Source organism: Cygnus olor, chromosome 2 (assembly GCF_009769625.2).
Source record: "Cygnus olor isolate bCygOlo1 chromosome 2, bCygOlo1.pri.v2, whole genome shotgun sequence".
NCBI lineage: Eukaryota > Metazoa > Chordata > Aves > Anseriformes > Anatidae > Cygnus > Cygnus olor.
The window spans coordinates 124,230,454-124,243,144 of record NC_049170.1 but is presented as its reverse complement, the minus strand read 5'-3'; the positions used below and the strand labels follow the sequence as shown (position 1 = coordinate 124,243,144).

General features: G+C 59.9%; 1 protein-coding gene and 11 non-coding genes across 12 annotated transcripts in view; 11 read left to right on the top strand and 1 right to left on the bottom strand.

Moving 5' to 3' along the window:
* Nucleotides 1-12,691, bottom strand: part of DNAJC5B (DnaJ heat shock protein family (Hsp40) member C5 beta) — a 51,588-nt gene that overhangs the window by 26,610 nt on the left and 12,287 nt on the right. The window lies entirely within an intron of this gene.
* TRNAA-AGC lies at nucleotides 2,509-2,581 on the top strand. Its single transcript has one exon. It is a non-coding gene; the product is annotated as a tRNA-Ala (tRNA).
* On the top strand, nucleotides 5,130-5,202 carry TRNAA-AGC. The gene has a single exon. It is a non-coding gene; the product is annotated as a tRNA-Ala (tRNA).
* On the top strand, nucleotides 6,312-6,400 carry TRNAY-GUA. Its single transcript is given in 2 exon segments — nucleotides 6,312-6,348; nucleotides 6,365-6,400. It is a non-coding gene; the product is annotated as a tRNA-Tyr (tRNA).
* Nucleotides 6,478-6,550, top strand: TRNAA-AGC. The gene has a single exon. It is a non-coding gene; the product is annotated as a tRNA-Ala (tRNA).
* TRNAY-GUA lies at nucleotides 7,661-7,749 on the top strand. Its single transcript is given in 2 exon segments — nucleotides 7,661-7,697; nucleotides 7,714-7,749. It is a non-coding gene; the product is annotated as a tRNA-Tyr (tRNA).
* Nucleotides 7,827-7,899, top strand: TRNAA-AGC. The gene has a single exon. It is a non-coding gene; the product is annotated as a tRNA-Ala (tRNA).
* On the top strand, nucleotides 9,010-9,098 carry TRNAY-GUA. Its single transcript is given in 2 exon segments — nucleotides 9,010-9,046; nucleotides 9,063-9,098. It is a non-coding gene; the product is annotated as a tRNA-Tyr (tRNA).
* On the top strand, nucleotides 9,176-9,248 carry TRNAA-AGC. The gene has a single exon. It is a non-coding gene; the product is annotated as a tRNA-Ala (tRNA).
* On the top strand, nucleotides 10,364-10,452 carry TRNAY-GUA. Its single transcript is given in 2 exon segments — nucleotides 10,364-10,400; nucleotides 10,417-10,452. It is a non-coding gene; the product is annotated as a tRNA-Tyr (tRNA).
* TRNAA-AGC lies at nucleotides 10,529-10,601 on the top strand. The gene has a single exon. It is a non-coding gene; the product is annotated as a tRNA-Ala (tRNA).
* Nucleotides 11,713-11,801, top strand: TRNAY-GUA. The gene is given in 2 exon segments: nucleotides 11,713-11,749; nucleotides 11,766-11,801. It is a non-coding gene; the product is annotated as a tRNA-Tyr (tRNA).

Below are 12,691 nucleotides of genomic sequence, written 5' to 3'. Positions count from 1 at the left end.
CTACTGTGGGCTCTGGAGAACCTGGGCAGCGTCTGGGCTGCTGCGGACCACGACGGCATCCAGTCAGCATGCAGGCCAAGGCAGCACGGCTTAGCAGCAGGGAAGTGATGCTCCCCCCGCCATTAATGGGCACGCGATCGACGGCATCAAGAGAAGCATGTCCTTGTGTAGGCCTCTGTGTGCGAGGAAGACGTTGAGCAAGTGCTGCAGGCTGAGAAGAAGGCCACCACCGGGACGGTGTGACTTGGGAACACGTGCTCTGCGAGGACGGCTCGATGAACGGGGCCTATCGAGAGCCAGGAGAGGAGAGGCTTTGTGGGGAGCAAGCAGCCCCCCTTCTCGGGACGGCTTCTTGGCTCGTTATCGATGCAGTAGAGCTCGGCCTTTTTGTCTGGCCGTTGGCAGAAGACGCGGACAATGGAGCCCCGTTGAAGCAGGAGGAGTCCCGAGGTTACATGACATTGTCTTTCATCCTGAGGATTTTCAGACGGTGGACGAGGGTGGGCAGGGCTCTGCGCGGTCCCCCTGCGTGTGAGTGGTCGTGAGGTGGAGGTGCTAAAGCCGTGCCGCAGGCGGTTATCGTCCGAAGGTGGGAGCTGTTGGAGGTAGCGGTTGCACTCTGCGCGTGCTGAGGACGGGGCGTCTGTTGCCTTGTGCAAAGGCGAAGCTGTGAGGGTTGTTTGGGGTGTTGCGGAAGTGAGGAGGAGGTTACTGAGAAGATGGCGGATGGTGTGTTTTGTGAGCGTGTGATCAGAGGTGAGTGAGAGGAGGGCAGAAGTTCAGGCGAGTGGTTTGAGGTGGTGGCATTCTGGATGTCTGTGTGTCTGAGGAGAGGGCAAGGAAAGTGTTTCTGCGTTTTTGTGTATGTGCCTTTAGTGAGGGAAGCGCCTGAGGTGCGTGGAGGCGTGTTGGTGCTGTAGGGAAGTGTGTATGGAGGAGAAGTTGTAGCAGAGTGGTGCGGCTTAGATCTGGAAGCGGGAGAGGTGTGAGGGGCTGTGAAGGGCGTGTTGCCGGGCAGTGTCTGTGATTCCTTCGATAGCTCAGCTGGTAGAGCGGAGGACTGTAGGCTCCCATGCACGGCCATCCTTAGTCGCTGGTTCAACTCCGTCTCGAAGGAGCGCCCTTTTGGCTCTTGTCCAGGGACGGGCTGGGACTGCGAGCAGACGGCTGCTCAGGGCCGCCGTGGGCTGGGGAATTAGCTCAAGTGGTAGAGCGCTCGCTTAGCATGAGAGGCAGCGGGATCGATGCCCGCATTCTCCAATGCTTTTCCGTCCCCTTGCCTGGACATCAGGCCTGCGGCAGTGGGCCGCGTGTCGTCCCTACTGTGGGGCTCTGAGAACCTGGGCAGCGTCTGGGCTGCTGCGGACCACGACGCATCCATCAGCATGCCGGCCAAGGGCAGCACGTGTAGCAGCAGGGAAGTGATGCTCCCCCGCCATTAATGGCACGCGATCGACGGCATCAAGAGAAGCATGTCCTTGTGTAGCCTCTGTGTGCGAGGAAGACGTTGAGCAAGTGCTGCAGGCTGAGAAGAAGGCCACCACCGGACGGTGTTGACTTGGGAACACGTGCTCTGCGAGGACGGCTCGATGAACGGGCCTATCGAGAGCCAGGAGAGGAGAGGGCTTTGTGGGAGCAAAGCAGCCCCCTTCTCGGGACGGCTTCTTGGCTCGTTATCGATGCAGTAGAGCTCGCCTTTTTGTCTGGCCGTTGGCAGAAGAGCGCGGAACAATGGAGCCCCGTTGAAGCAGAGAGGAGTCCCGAGGTTGCATGACATTGTCTTTCATCCTGAGGATTTTCAGACGGTGGACGAGGGTGGGCAGGGGCTCTGCGCGGTCCCCCTGCGTGTGAGTGGTCGTGAGGTGGAGGTGCTAAAGCCGTGCCGCGGCGTGTTATCGTCCGAAGGTGGGAGCTGTTGGAGTAGCGGTTTGCACTCTGCGCGTGCTGAGGACGGGGCGTCTGTTGCCCTTGTGCAAAAGGCGAAGCTGTGAGGGGTTGTTTGGGTGTTGCGGAAGTGAGGAAGGTTACTGAGAAGATGGCGGATGGGTGTTGTTTTTGTGAGCGTGTTGATCAGAGGTGAAGTGAGAGGAGGGCAGAAGGTTCAGGCGAGTGGTTTTAGGTGGTGGCATTCTGGATGTCTGTGTGTCTGAGGAGAGGCAAGGAAGTGTTTCTGCGTTTTTGTGTATGTGCCTTTAGTGAGGAAGCGCCTGAGGTGTGCGTGGAGGCGTGTTGGTGCTGTAGGGATGTGTATGGAGGAGAAGTTGTAGCAGAGTGGTGCGGCTTAGATCTGGAAGCGGAGAGGTGTGAGGGCGTGTGAAGGGCGTGTTGCCGGGCAGGTGTCGTGTTCCTTCGATACTCAGCTGGTAGAGCGGAGGACTGTAGGCTCCCATGCACGGCCATCCTTAGGTCGCTGGTTCAACTCCGGCTCGAGGCGCCCTTTTGGCTCTTGTCCAGGGGACGGGCTGGGAGACTGCGAGCAGACGGCTGCTCAGGGGCCGGCCGTGGGCTGGGGAATTAGCTCAAGTGGTAGAGCGCTCGCTTAGCATGTGAGAGGCAGCGGGATCGATGCCCGCATTCTCCAATGCTTTTCCGTCCCCTTGCCTGGACATCAGCCTGCGGCAGTGGGCCGCGTGTCGTCCCTACTGTGGGCTCTGGAGAACCTGGGCAGCGTCTGGGCTGCTGCGGACCACGACGGCATCCAGTCAGCATGCAGGCCAAGGGCAGCACGGCTAGCAGCAGGGAAGTGATGCTCCCCCGCCATTAATGGGCCGCGATCGACGCATCAAGAGAAGCATGTCCTTGTGTAGGCCTCTGTGTGCGAGAAGACGTTGAGCAAGTGCTGCAGGCTGAGAAGAAGGCCACCACCGGACGGTGTGACTTGGGAACACGTGCTCTGCGAGGACGGCTCGATGAACGGGGCCTATCGAGAGCCAGGAAGAGGAGCTTTGTGGGGAGCAAAGCAGCCCCCCTTCTCGGGACGCTTCTTGGCTCGTTATCGATGCAGTAGAGCTCGGCCTTTTTGTCTGGCCGTTGGCAGAAGAGCGCGGAACAATGGAGCCCCGTTGAAGCAGGAGAGGAGTCCCGAGGTTGCATGACATTGTCTTTCATCCTGAGGATTTTCAGACGGTGGACGGGGTGGGCAGGGCTCTGCGCGGTCCCCCTGCGTGTGAGTGGTCGTGAGGTGGAGGTGCTAAAGCCGTGCCGCAGGCGGTGTTATCGTCGTCCGAAGGTGGGAGCTGTTGGAGGTAGCGGTTGCCTCTGCGCGTGCTGAGACGGGGCGTCTGTTGCCCTTGTGCAAAAGGCGAAGCTGTGAGGGGTTTTTTGGGTGTTGCGGAAGTGAGGAGGAGGTTACTGAGAAGATGGCGGATGGTGTTGTTTGTGAGCGTGTTGATCAGAGTGAAGGAGGAGGGCAGAAGGTTCAGGCGAGTGGTTTGAGGTGGTGGCATTCTGGATGTCTGTGTGTCTGAGGAGAGGGCAAGGAAAGTGTTTCTGCGTTTTGTGTATGTGCCTTTAGTGAGGGAAGCGCCTAGGTGTGCGTGGACGTGTTTGGTGCTGTAGGGAAGTGTGTATGGAGGAGAAGTTAGCAGTGGTGCGCTTAGATCTGGAAGCGGAGAGGTGTGTGAGGGGCGTGGAAGGGCGTGTTGCCGGCAGGTGTCTGTGATTCCTTCGATAGCTCAGCTGGTAGAGCGAGGACTGTAGGCTCCCATGCACGGCCATCCTTAGGTCGCTGGTTCAACTCCGGCTCGAAGGAGCGCCCTTTTGGCTCTTGTCCGGACGGGCTGGGAGACTGCGAGCAGACGGCTGCTCAGGGCCGGCCGTGGGCTGGGGAATTAGCTCAATGGTAGACGCTCGCTTAGCATGTGAGAGGCAGCGGGATCGATGCCCGCATTCTCCAATGCTTTTCCGTCCCCTTGCCTGGACATCAGGCCTGCGGCAGTGGGCCGCGTGTCGTCCCTACTGTGGGTCTCTGGAGACCTGGGCAGCGTCTGGGCTGCTGCGGACCACGACGGCATCCAGTCAGCATGCAGCCAAGGGCAGCACGGGCTGTAGCAGCAGGGAAGTGATGCCCCCCGCCATTAATGGGCACGCGATCGACGGCATCAAGAGAAGCTGTCCTTGTGTAGGCCTCTGTGTGCGAGGAAGACGTTGAGCAAGTGCTGCAGGCTGAGAAGAAGGCCACCACCGGACGGTGTGACTTGGGAACACGTGCTCTGCGAGGACGGCTCGATGAACGGGCCTATCGAGAGCCAGGAGAGGAGAGGCTTTGTGGGGAGCAAAGCAGCCCCCCTTCTCGGGACGGCTTCTTGTCGTTATCGATGCAGTAGAGCTCGCCTTTTGTCTGGCCGTTGGCAGAAGAGCGCGGAACAATGGAGCCCCGTTGAAGCAGGAGAGAGTCCCGAGGTTACATGACATTGTCTTTCATCCTGAGGATTTTCAGACGGTGGACGAGTGGGCAGGGCTCTGCGCCTCCCCCTGCGTGTGAGTGGTCGTGAGTGGTGCTAAAGCCGTTCCGCAGGCGTGTTATCGTCCGAAGGTGGGAGCTGTTGGAGGTAGCGTTGCACTCTGCGCGTGCTGAGGACGGGGCGTCTGTTGCCCTTGTGCAAAAGGCAAGCTGTGAGGGGTTTTTGGGTGTTGCGGAAGTGAGGAGAGTTACTGAAAGATGGCGATGGGTGTTGTTTTGTGAGCGTGTTTATCAAGGTGAAGTGAGAGGAGCAGAAGGTTCAGGCGTGGTTTGAGGTGGTGGCATTCTGGATGTCTGTGTGTCTGAGGAGAGGCAAGGAAAGTGTTTCTGCGTTTTTGTGTATGCCTTTAGTGAGGGAAGCGCCTGAGGTGTGCTGGAGCGTGTTGGTGCTGTAGGAAGTGTGTAGGAGAAGTTGTAGCAGAGTGGTGCGGCTTAGATCTGGACGCGGAGAGGTGTGTGAGGGGCGTGTTGAAGGGTGTTGCCGGGCAGGTGTCTGTGATTCCTTCGGATAGCTCAGCTGGTAGAGCGGAGGACTGTAGGCTCCCATGCACGGCCATCCTTAGGTCGCTGGTTCAACTCCGGCTCGAAGGAGCGCCCTTTTGGCTCTTGTCCGGGGACGGGCTGGGAGACTGCGAGCAGACGGCTGCTCAGGGGCCGGCCGTGGGCTGGGGAATTAGCTCAAGTGGTAGAGCGCTCGCTTAGCATGTGAGAGGCAGCGGGATCGATGCCCGCATTCTCCAATGCTTTTCCGTCCCCTTGCCTGGACATCAGGCCTGCGGCAGTGGGGCCGCGTGTCGTCCCTACTGTGGGATCTGGAGAACCTGGGCAGCGTCTGGGCTGCTGCGGACCACGACGGCATCCAGTCAGCATGCAGGCCAAGGGCAGCACGGGCTGTAGCAGCAGGGAAGTGATGCTCCCCCGCCATTAATGGGCACGCGATCGACGGCATCAAGAGAAGCATGTCCTTGTGTAGGCCTCTGTGTGCGAGGAAGACGTTGAGCAAGTGCTGCAGGCTGAGAAGAAGGCCACCACCGGGACGGTGTGACTTGGGAACACGTGCTCTGCGAGGACGGCTCGATGAACGGGGCCTATCGAGAGCCAGGAGAGGAGGGGCTTTGTGGGGAGCAAAGCAGCCCCCCTTCTCGGGACGGCTTCTTGGCTCGTTATCGATGCAGTAGAGCTCGGCCTTTTTGTCTGGCCGTGGCAGAAGAGCGCGGAACAATGGAGCCCCGTTGAAGCAGGAGAGGAGTCCCGAGGTTGCATGACATTGTCTTTCATCCTGAGGATTTTCAGACGGTGGACGAGGGTGGGCAGGGGCTCTGCGCGGTCCCCCTGCGTGTGAGTGGTCGTGAGGTGGAGGTGCTAAAGCCGTGCCGCAGGCGGTGTTATCGTCCGAAGGTGGGAGCTGTTGGAGGTAGCGGTTGCACTCTGCGCGTGCTGAGGAGGGCGTCTGTTGCCCTTGTGCAAAAGGCGAAGCTGTGAGGGGTTGTTTGGGGTGTTGCGGAAGTGAGGAGGAGGTTACTGAGAAGATGGCGGATGGGTGTTGTTTTGTGAGCGTGTTGATCAGAGGTGAAGTGAGAGGAGGGCAGAAGGTTCAGGCGAGTGGTTTGAGGTGGTGGCATTCTGGATGTCTGTGTGTCTGAGGAGAGGGCAAGGAAAGTGTTTCTGCGTTTTTGTGTATGTGCCTTTAGTGAGGGAAGCGCCTGAGGTGTGCGTGGAGGCGTGTTGGTGCTGTAGGGAAGTGTGTATGGAGGAGAAGTTGTAGCAGAGTGGTGCGGCTTAGATCTGGAAGCGGGAGAGGTGTGTGAGGGGGTGTGAAGGGCGTGTTGCCGGGCAGGTGTCTGTGATTCCTTCGATAGCTCAGCTGGTAGAGCGGAGGACTGTAGGCTCCCATGCACGGCCATCCTTAGGTCGCTGGTTCAACTCCGGCTCGAAGGAGCGCCCTTTTGGCTCTTGTCCAGGGGACGGGCTGGGAGACTGCGAGCAGACGGCTGCTCAGGGGCCGGCCGTGGGCTGGGGAATTAGCTCAAGTGGTAGAGCGCTCGCTTAGCATGTGAGAGGCAGCGGGATCGATGCCCGCATTCTCCAATGCTTTTCCGTCCCCTTGCCTGGACATCAGGCCTGCGGCAGTGGGGCCGCGTGTCGTCCCTACTGTGGGGCTCTGGAGAACCTGGGCAGCGTCTGGGCTGCTGCGGACCACGACGGCATCCAGTCAGCATGCAGGCCAAGGGCAGCACGGCTGTAGCAGCAGGGAAGTGATGCTCCCCCGCCATTAATGGGCACGCGATCGACGGCATCAAGAGAAGCATGTCCTTGTGTAGGCCTCTGTGTGCGAGGAAGACGTTGAGCAAGTGCTGCAGGCTGAGAGAAGGCCACCACCGGGACGGTGTGACTTGGGAACACGTGCTCTGCGAGGACGGCTCGATGAACGGGGCCTATCGAGAGCCAGGAGAGGAGAGGGCTTTGTGGGGAGCAAAGCAGCCCCCCTTCTCGGGACGGCTTCTTGGCTCGTTATCGATGCAGTAGAGCTCGGCCTTTTTGTCTGGCCGTTGGCAGAAGAGCGCGGAACAATGGAGCCCGTTGAAGCAGGAGAGGAGTCCCGAGGTTACATGACATTGTCTTTCATCCTGAGGATTTTCAGACGGTGGACGAGGGTGGGCAGGGGCTCTGCGCGGTCCCCCTGCGTGTGAGGGTCGTGAGGTGGAGGTGCTAAAGCCGTGCCGCAGGCGGTGTTATCGTCGAAGGTGGGAGCTGTTGGAGGTAGCGGTTGCACTCTGCGCGTGCTGAGGACGGGGCGTCTGTTGCCCTTGTGCAAAAGGCGAAGCTGTGAGGGGTTGTTTGGGGTGTTGCGGAAGTGAGGAGGAGGTTACTGAGAAGATGGCGGATGGGTGTTGTTTTGTGAGCGTGTTGATCAGAGGTGAAGTGAGAGGAGGGCAGAAGGTTCAGGCGAGTGGTTTGAGGTGGTGGCATTCTGGATGTCTGTGTGTCTGAGGAGAGGGCAAGGAAAGTGTTTCTGCGTTTTTGTGTATGTGCCTTTAGTGAGGGAAGCGCCTGAGGTGTGCGTGGAGGCGTGTTGGTGCTGTAGGGAAGTGTGTATGGAGGAGAAGTTGTAGCAGAGTGGTGCGGCTTAGATCTGGAAGCGGGAGAGGTGTGTGAGGGGCGTGTGAAGGGCGTGTTGCCGGGCAGGTGTCTGTGATTCCTTCGATAGCTCAGCTGGTAGAGCGGAGGACTGTAGGCTCCCATGCACGGCCATCCTTAGGTCGCTGGTTCAACTCCGGCTCGAAGGAGCGCCCTTTTGGCTCTTGTCCAGGGGACGGGCTGGGAGACTGCGAGCAGACGGCTGCTCAGGGGCCGGCCGTGGGCTGGGGAATTAGCTCAAGTGGTAGAGCGCTCGCTTAGCATGTGAGAGGCAGCGGGATCGATGCCCGCATTCTCCAATGCTTTTCCGTCCCCTTGCCTGGACATCAGGCCTGCGGCAGTGGGGCCGCGTGTCGTCCCTACTGTGGGGCTCTGGAGAACCTGGGCAGCGTCTGGGCTGCTGCGGACCACGACGGCATCCAGTCAGCATGCAGGCCAAGGGCAGCGGGCTGTAGCAGCAGGGAAGTGATGCTCCCCCGCCATTAATGGGCACGCGATCGACGGCATCAAGAGAAGCATGTCCTTGTGTAGGCCTCTGTGTGCGAGGAAGACGTTGAGCAAGTGCTGCAGGCTGAGAAGAAGGCCACCACCGGGACGGTGTGACTTGGGAACACGTGCTCTGCGAGGACGGCTCGATGAACGGGGCCTATCGAGAGCCAGGAGAGGAGAGGGCTTTGTGGGGAGCAAAGCAGCCCCCCTTCTCGGGACGGCTTCTTGGCTCGTTATCGATGCAGTAGAGCTCGGCCTTTTTGTCTGGCCGTTGGCAGAAGAGCGCGGAACAATGGAGCCCCGTTGAAGCAGGAGAGGAGTCCCGAGGTTGCATGACATTGTCTTTCATCCTGAGGATTTTCAGACGGTGGACGAGGGTGGGCAGGGGCTCTGCGCGGTCCCCCTGGTGTGAGTGGTCGTGAGGTGGAGGTGCTAAAGCCGTGCCGCAGGCGGTGTTATCGTCCGAAGGTGGGAGCTGTTGGAGGTAGCGGTTGCACTCTGCGCGTGCTGAGGACGGGGCGTCTGTTGCCCTTGTGCAAAAGGCGAAGCTGTGAGGGGTTGTTTGGGGTGTTGCGGAAGTGAGGAGGAGGTTACTGAGAAGATGGCGGATGGGTGTGTTTTTGTGAGCGTGTTGATCAGAGGTGAAGTGAGAGGAGGGCAGAAGGTTCAGGCGAGTGGTTTGAGGTGGTGGCATTCTGGATGTCTGTGTGTCTGAGGAGAGGGCAAGGAAAGTGTTCTGCGTTTTTGTGTATGTGCCTTTAGTGAGGGAAGCGCCTGAGGTGTGCGTGGAGGCGTGTTGGTGCTGTAGGGAAGTGTGTATGGAGGAGAAGTTGTAGCAGAGTGGTGCGGCTTAGATCTGGAAGCGGGAGAGGTGTGTGGGGGTGTGTGAAGGGCGTGTTGCCGGGCAGGTGTCTGTGATTCCTTCGATAGCTCAGCTGGTAGAGCGGAGGACTGTAGGCTCCCATGCACGGCCATCCTTAGGTCGCTGGTTCAACTCCGGCTCGAAGGAGCGCCCTTTTGGCTCTTGTCCAGGGGACGGGCTGGGAGACTGCGAGCAGACGGCTGCTCAGGGGCCGGCCGTGGGCTGGGGAATTAGCTCAAGTGGTAGAGCGCTCGCTTAGCATGTGAGAGGCAGCGGGATCGATGCCCGCATTCTCCAATGCTTTTCCGTCCCCTTGCCTGGACATCAGGCCTGCGGCAGTGGGGCCGCGTGTCGTCCCTACTGTGGGGCTCTGGAGAACCTGGGCAGCGTCTGGGCTGCTGCGGACCACGACGGCATCCAGTCAGCATGCAGGCCAAGGGCAGCACGGGCTGTAGCAGCAGGGAAGTGATGCTCCCCCGCCATTAATGGGCACGCGATCGACGGCATCAAGAGAAGCATGTCCTTGTGTAGGCCTCTGTGTGCGAGGAAGACGTTGAGCAAGTGCTGCAGGCTGAGAAGAAGGCCACCACCGGGACGGGTGTGACTTGGGAACACGTGCTCTGCGAGGACGGCTCGATGAACGGGGCCTATCGAGAGCCAGGAGAGGAGAGGGCTTTGTGGGGAGCAAAGCAGCCCCCCTTCTCGGGACGGCTTCTTGGCTCGTTATCGATGCAGTGAGCTCGGCCTTTTTGTCTGGCCGTTGGCAGAAGAGCGCGGAACAATGGAGCCCCGTTGAAGCAGGAGAGGAGTCCCGAGGTTGCATGACATTGTCTTTCATCCTGAGGATTTTCAGACGGTGGACGAGGGTGGGCAGGGGCTCTGCGCGGTCCCCCTGCGTGTGAGTGGTCGTGAGGTGGAGGTGCTAAAGCCGTGCCGCAGGCGGTGTTATCGTCCGAAGGTGGGAGCTGTTGGAGGTAGCGGTTGCACTCTGCGCGTGCTGAGGACGGGGCGTCTGTTGCCCTTGTGCAAAAGGCGAAGCTGTGAGGGGTTGTTTGGGGTGTTGCGGAAGTGAGGAGGAGGTTACTGAGAAGATGGCGGATGGGTGTTGTTTTGTGAGCGTGTTGATCAGAGGTGAAGTGAGAGGAGGGCAGAAGGTTCAGGCGAGTGGTTTGAGGTGGTGGCATTCTGGATGTCTGTGTGTCTGAGGAGAGGGCAAGGAAAGTGTTCTGCGTTTTTGTGTATGTGCCTTTAGTGAGGGAAGCGCCTGAGGTGTGCGTGGAGGCGTGTTGGTGCTGTAGGGAAGTGTGTATGGAGGAGAAGTTGTAGCAGAGTGGTGCGGCTTAGATCTGGAAGCGGGGAGAGGTGTGTGAGGGGCGTGTGAAGGGCGTGTTGCCGGGCAGGTGTCTGTGATTCCTTCGATAGCTCAGCTGGTAGAGCGGAGGACTGTAGGCTCCCATGCACGGCCATCCTTAGGTCGCTGGTTCAACTCCGGCTCGAAGGAGCGCCCTTTTGGCTCTTGTCAGGGGACGGGCTGGGAGACTGCGAGCAGACGGCTGCTCAGGGGCCGGCCGTGGGCTGGGGAATTAGCTCAAGTGGTAGAGCGCTCGCTTAGCATGTGAGAGGCAGCGGGATCGATGCCCGCATTCTCCAATGCTTTTCCGTCCCCTTGCCTGGACATCAGGCCTGCGGCAGTGGGGCCGCGTGTCGTCCCTACTGTGGGGCTCTGGAGAACCTGGGCAGCGTCTGGGCTGCTGCGGACCACGACGGCATCCAGTCAGCATGCAGGCCAAGGGCAGCACGGGCTGTAGCAGCGGGAAGTGATGCTCCCCCGCCATTAATGGGCACGCGATCGACGGCATCAAGAGAAGCATGTCCTTGTGTAGGCTCTGTGTGCGAGGAAGACGTTGAGCAAGTGCTGCAGGCTGAGAAGAAGGCCACCACCGGGACGGTGTGACTTGGGAACACGTGCTCTGCGAGGACGGCTCGATGAACGGGGCCTATCGAGAGCCAGGAGAGGAGAGGGCTTTGTGGGGAGCAAAGCAGCCCCCCTTCTCGGGACGGCTTCTTGGCTCGTTATCGATGCAGTAGAGCTCGGCCTTTTTGTCTGGCCGTTGGCAGAAGCGCGGAACAATGGAGCCCCGTTGAAGCAGGAGAGGAGTCCCGAGGTTGCATGACATTGTCTTTCATCCTGAGGATTTTCAGACGGTGGACGAGGGTGGGCAGGGGCTCTGCGCGGTCCCCCTGCGTGTGAGTGGTCGTGAGGTGGAGGTGCTAAAGCCGTGCCGCAGGCGGTGTTATCGTCCGAAGGTGGGAGCTGTTGGAGGTAGCGGTTGCACTCTGCGCGTGCTGAGGACGGGGCGTCTGTTGCCCTTGTGCAAAAGGCGAAGCTGTGAGGGGTTGTTTGGGGTGTTGCGGAAGTGAGGAGGAGGTTACTGAGAAGATGGCGGATGGGTGTTGTTTTGTGAGCGTGTTGATCAGAGGTGAAGTGAGAGGAGGGCAGAAGGTTCAGGCGAGTGGTTTGAGGTGGTGGCATTCTGGATGTCTGTGTGTCTGAGGAGAGGGCAAGGAAAGTGTTTCTGCGTTTTTGTGTATGTGCCTTTAGTGAGGGAAGCGCCTGAGGTGTGCGTGGAGGCGTGTTGGTGCTGTAGGGAAGTGTGTATGGAGGAGAAGTTGTAGCAGAGTGGTGCGGCTTAGATCTGGAGAGGGGAGAGGTGTGTGAGGGGCGTGTGAAGGGCGTGTTGCCGGGCAGGTGTCTGTGATTCCTTCGATAGCTCAGCTGGTAGAGCGGAGGACTGTAGGCTCCCATGCACGGCCATCCTTAGGTCGCTGGTTCAACTCCGGCTCGAAGGAGCGCCCTTTTGGCTCTTGTCCAGGGACGGGCTGGGAGACTGCGAGCAGACGGCTGCTCAGGGGCCGGCGTGGGCTGGGGAATTAGCTCAAGTGGTAGAGCGCTCGCATTGAGAGGCAGCGGGATCGATGCCCGCATTCTCCAATGCTTTTCCGTCCCTTGCCTGGACATCAGGCCTGCGGCAGTGGGGCCGCGTGTCGTCCCTACTGTGGGGCTCTGGAGAACCTGGGCAGCGTCTGGGCTGCTGCGGACCACGACGGCATCCAGTCAGCATGCAGGCCAAGGGCAGCACGGGCTGTAGCAGCAGGGAAGTGATGCTCCCCCGCCATTAATGGGCACGCGATCGACGGCATCAAGAGAAGCATGTCCTTGTGTAGGCCTCTGTGTGCGAGGAAGACGTTGAGCAAGTGCTGCAGGCTGAGAAGAAGGCCACCACCGGGACGGTGTGACTTGGGAACACGTGCTCTGCGAGGACGGCGCTCGATGAACGGGGCCTATCGAGAGCCAGGAGAGGAGAGGGCTTTGTGGGGAGCAAAGCAGCCCCCCTTCTCGGGACGGCTTCTTGGCTCGTTATCGATGCAGTAGAGCTCGGCCTTTTTGTCTGGCCGTTGGCAGAAGAGCGCGGAACAATGGAGCCCGTTGAAGCAGGAGAGGAGTCCCGAGGTTACATGACATTGTCTTTCATCCTGAGGATTTTCAGACGGTGGACGAGGGTGGGCAGGGGCTCTGCGCGGTCCCCCTGCGTGTGAGTGGTCGTGAGGTGGAGGTGCTAAAGCCGTGCCGCAGGCGTGTTATCGTCGAAGGTGGGAGCTGTTGGAGGTAGCGGTTGCACTCTGCGCGTGCTGAGGACGGGGCGTCTGTTGCCCTTGTGCAAAAGGCGAAGCTGTGAGGG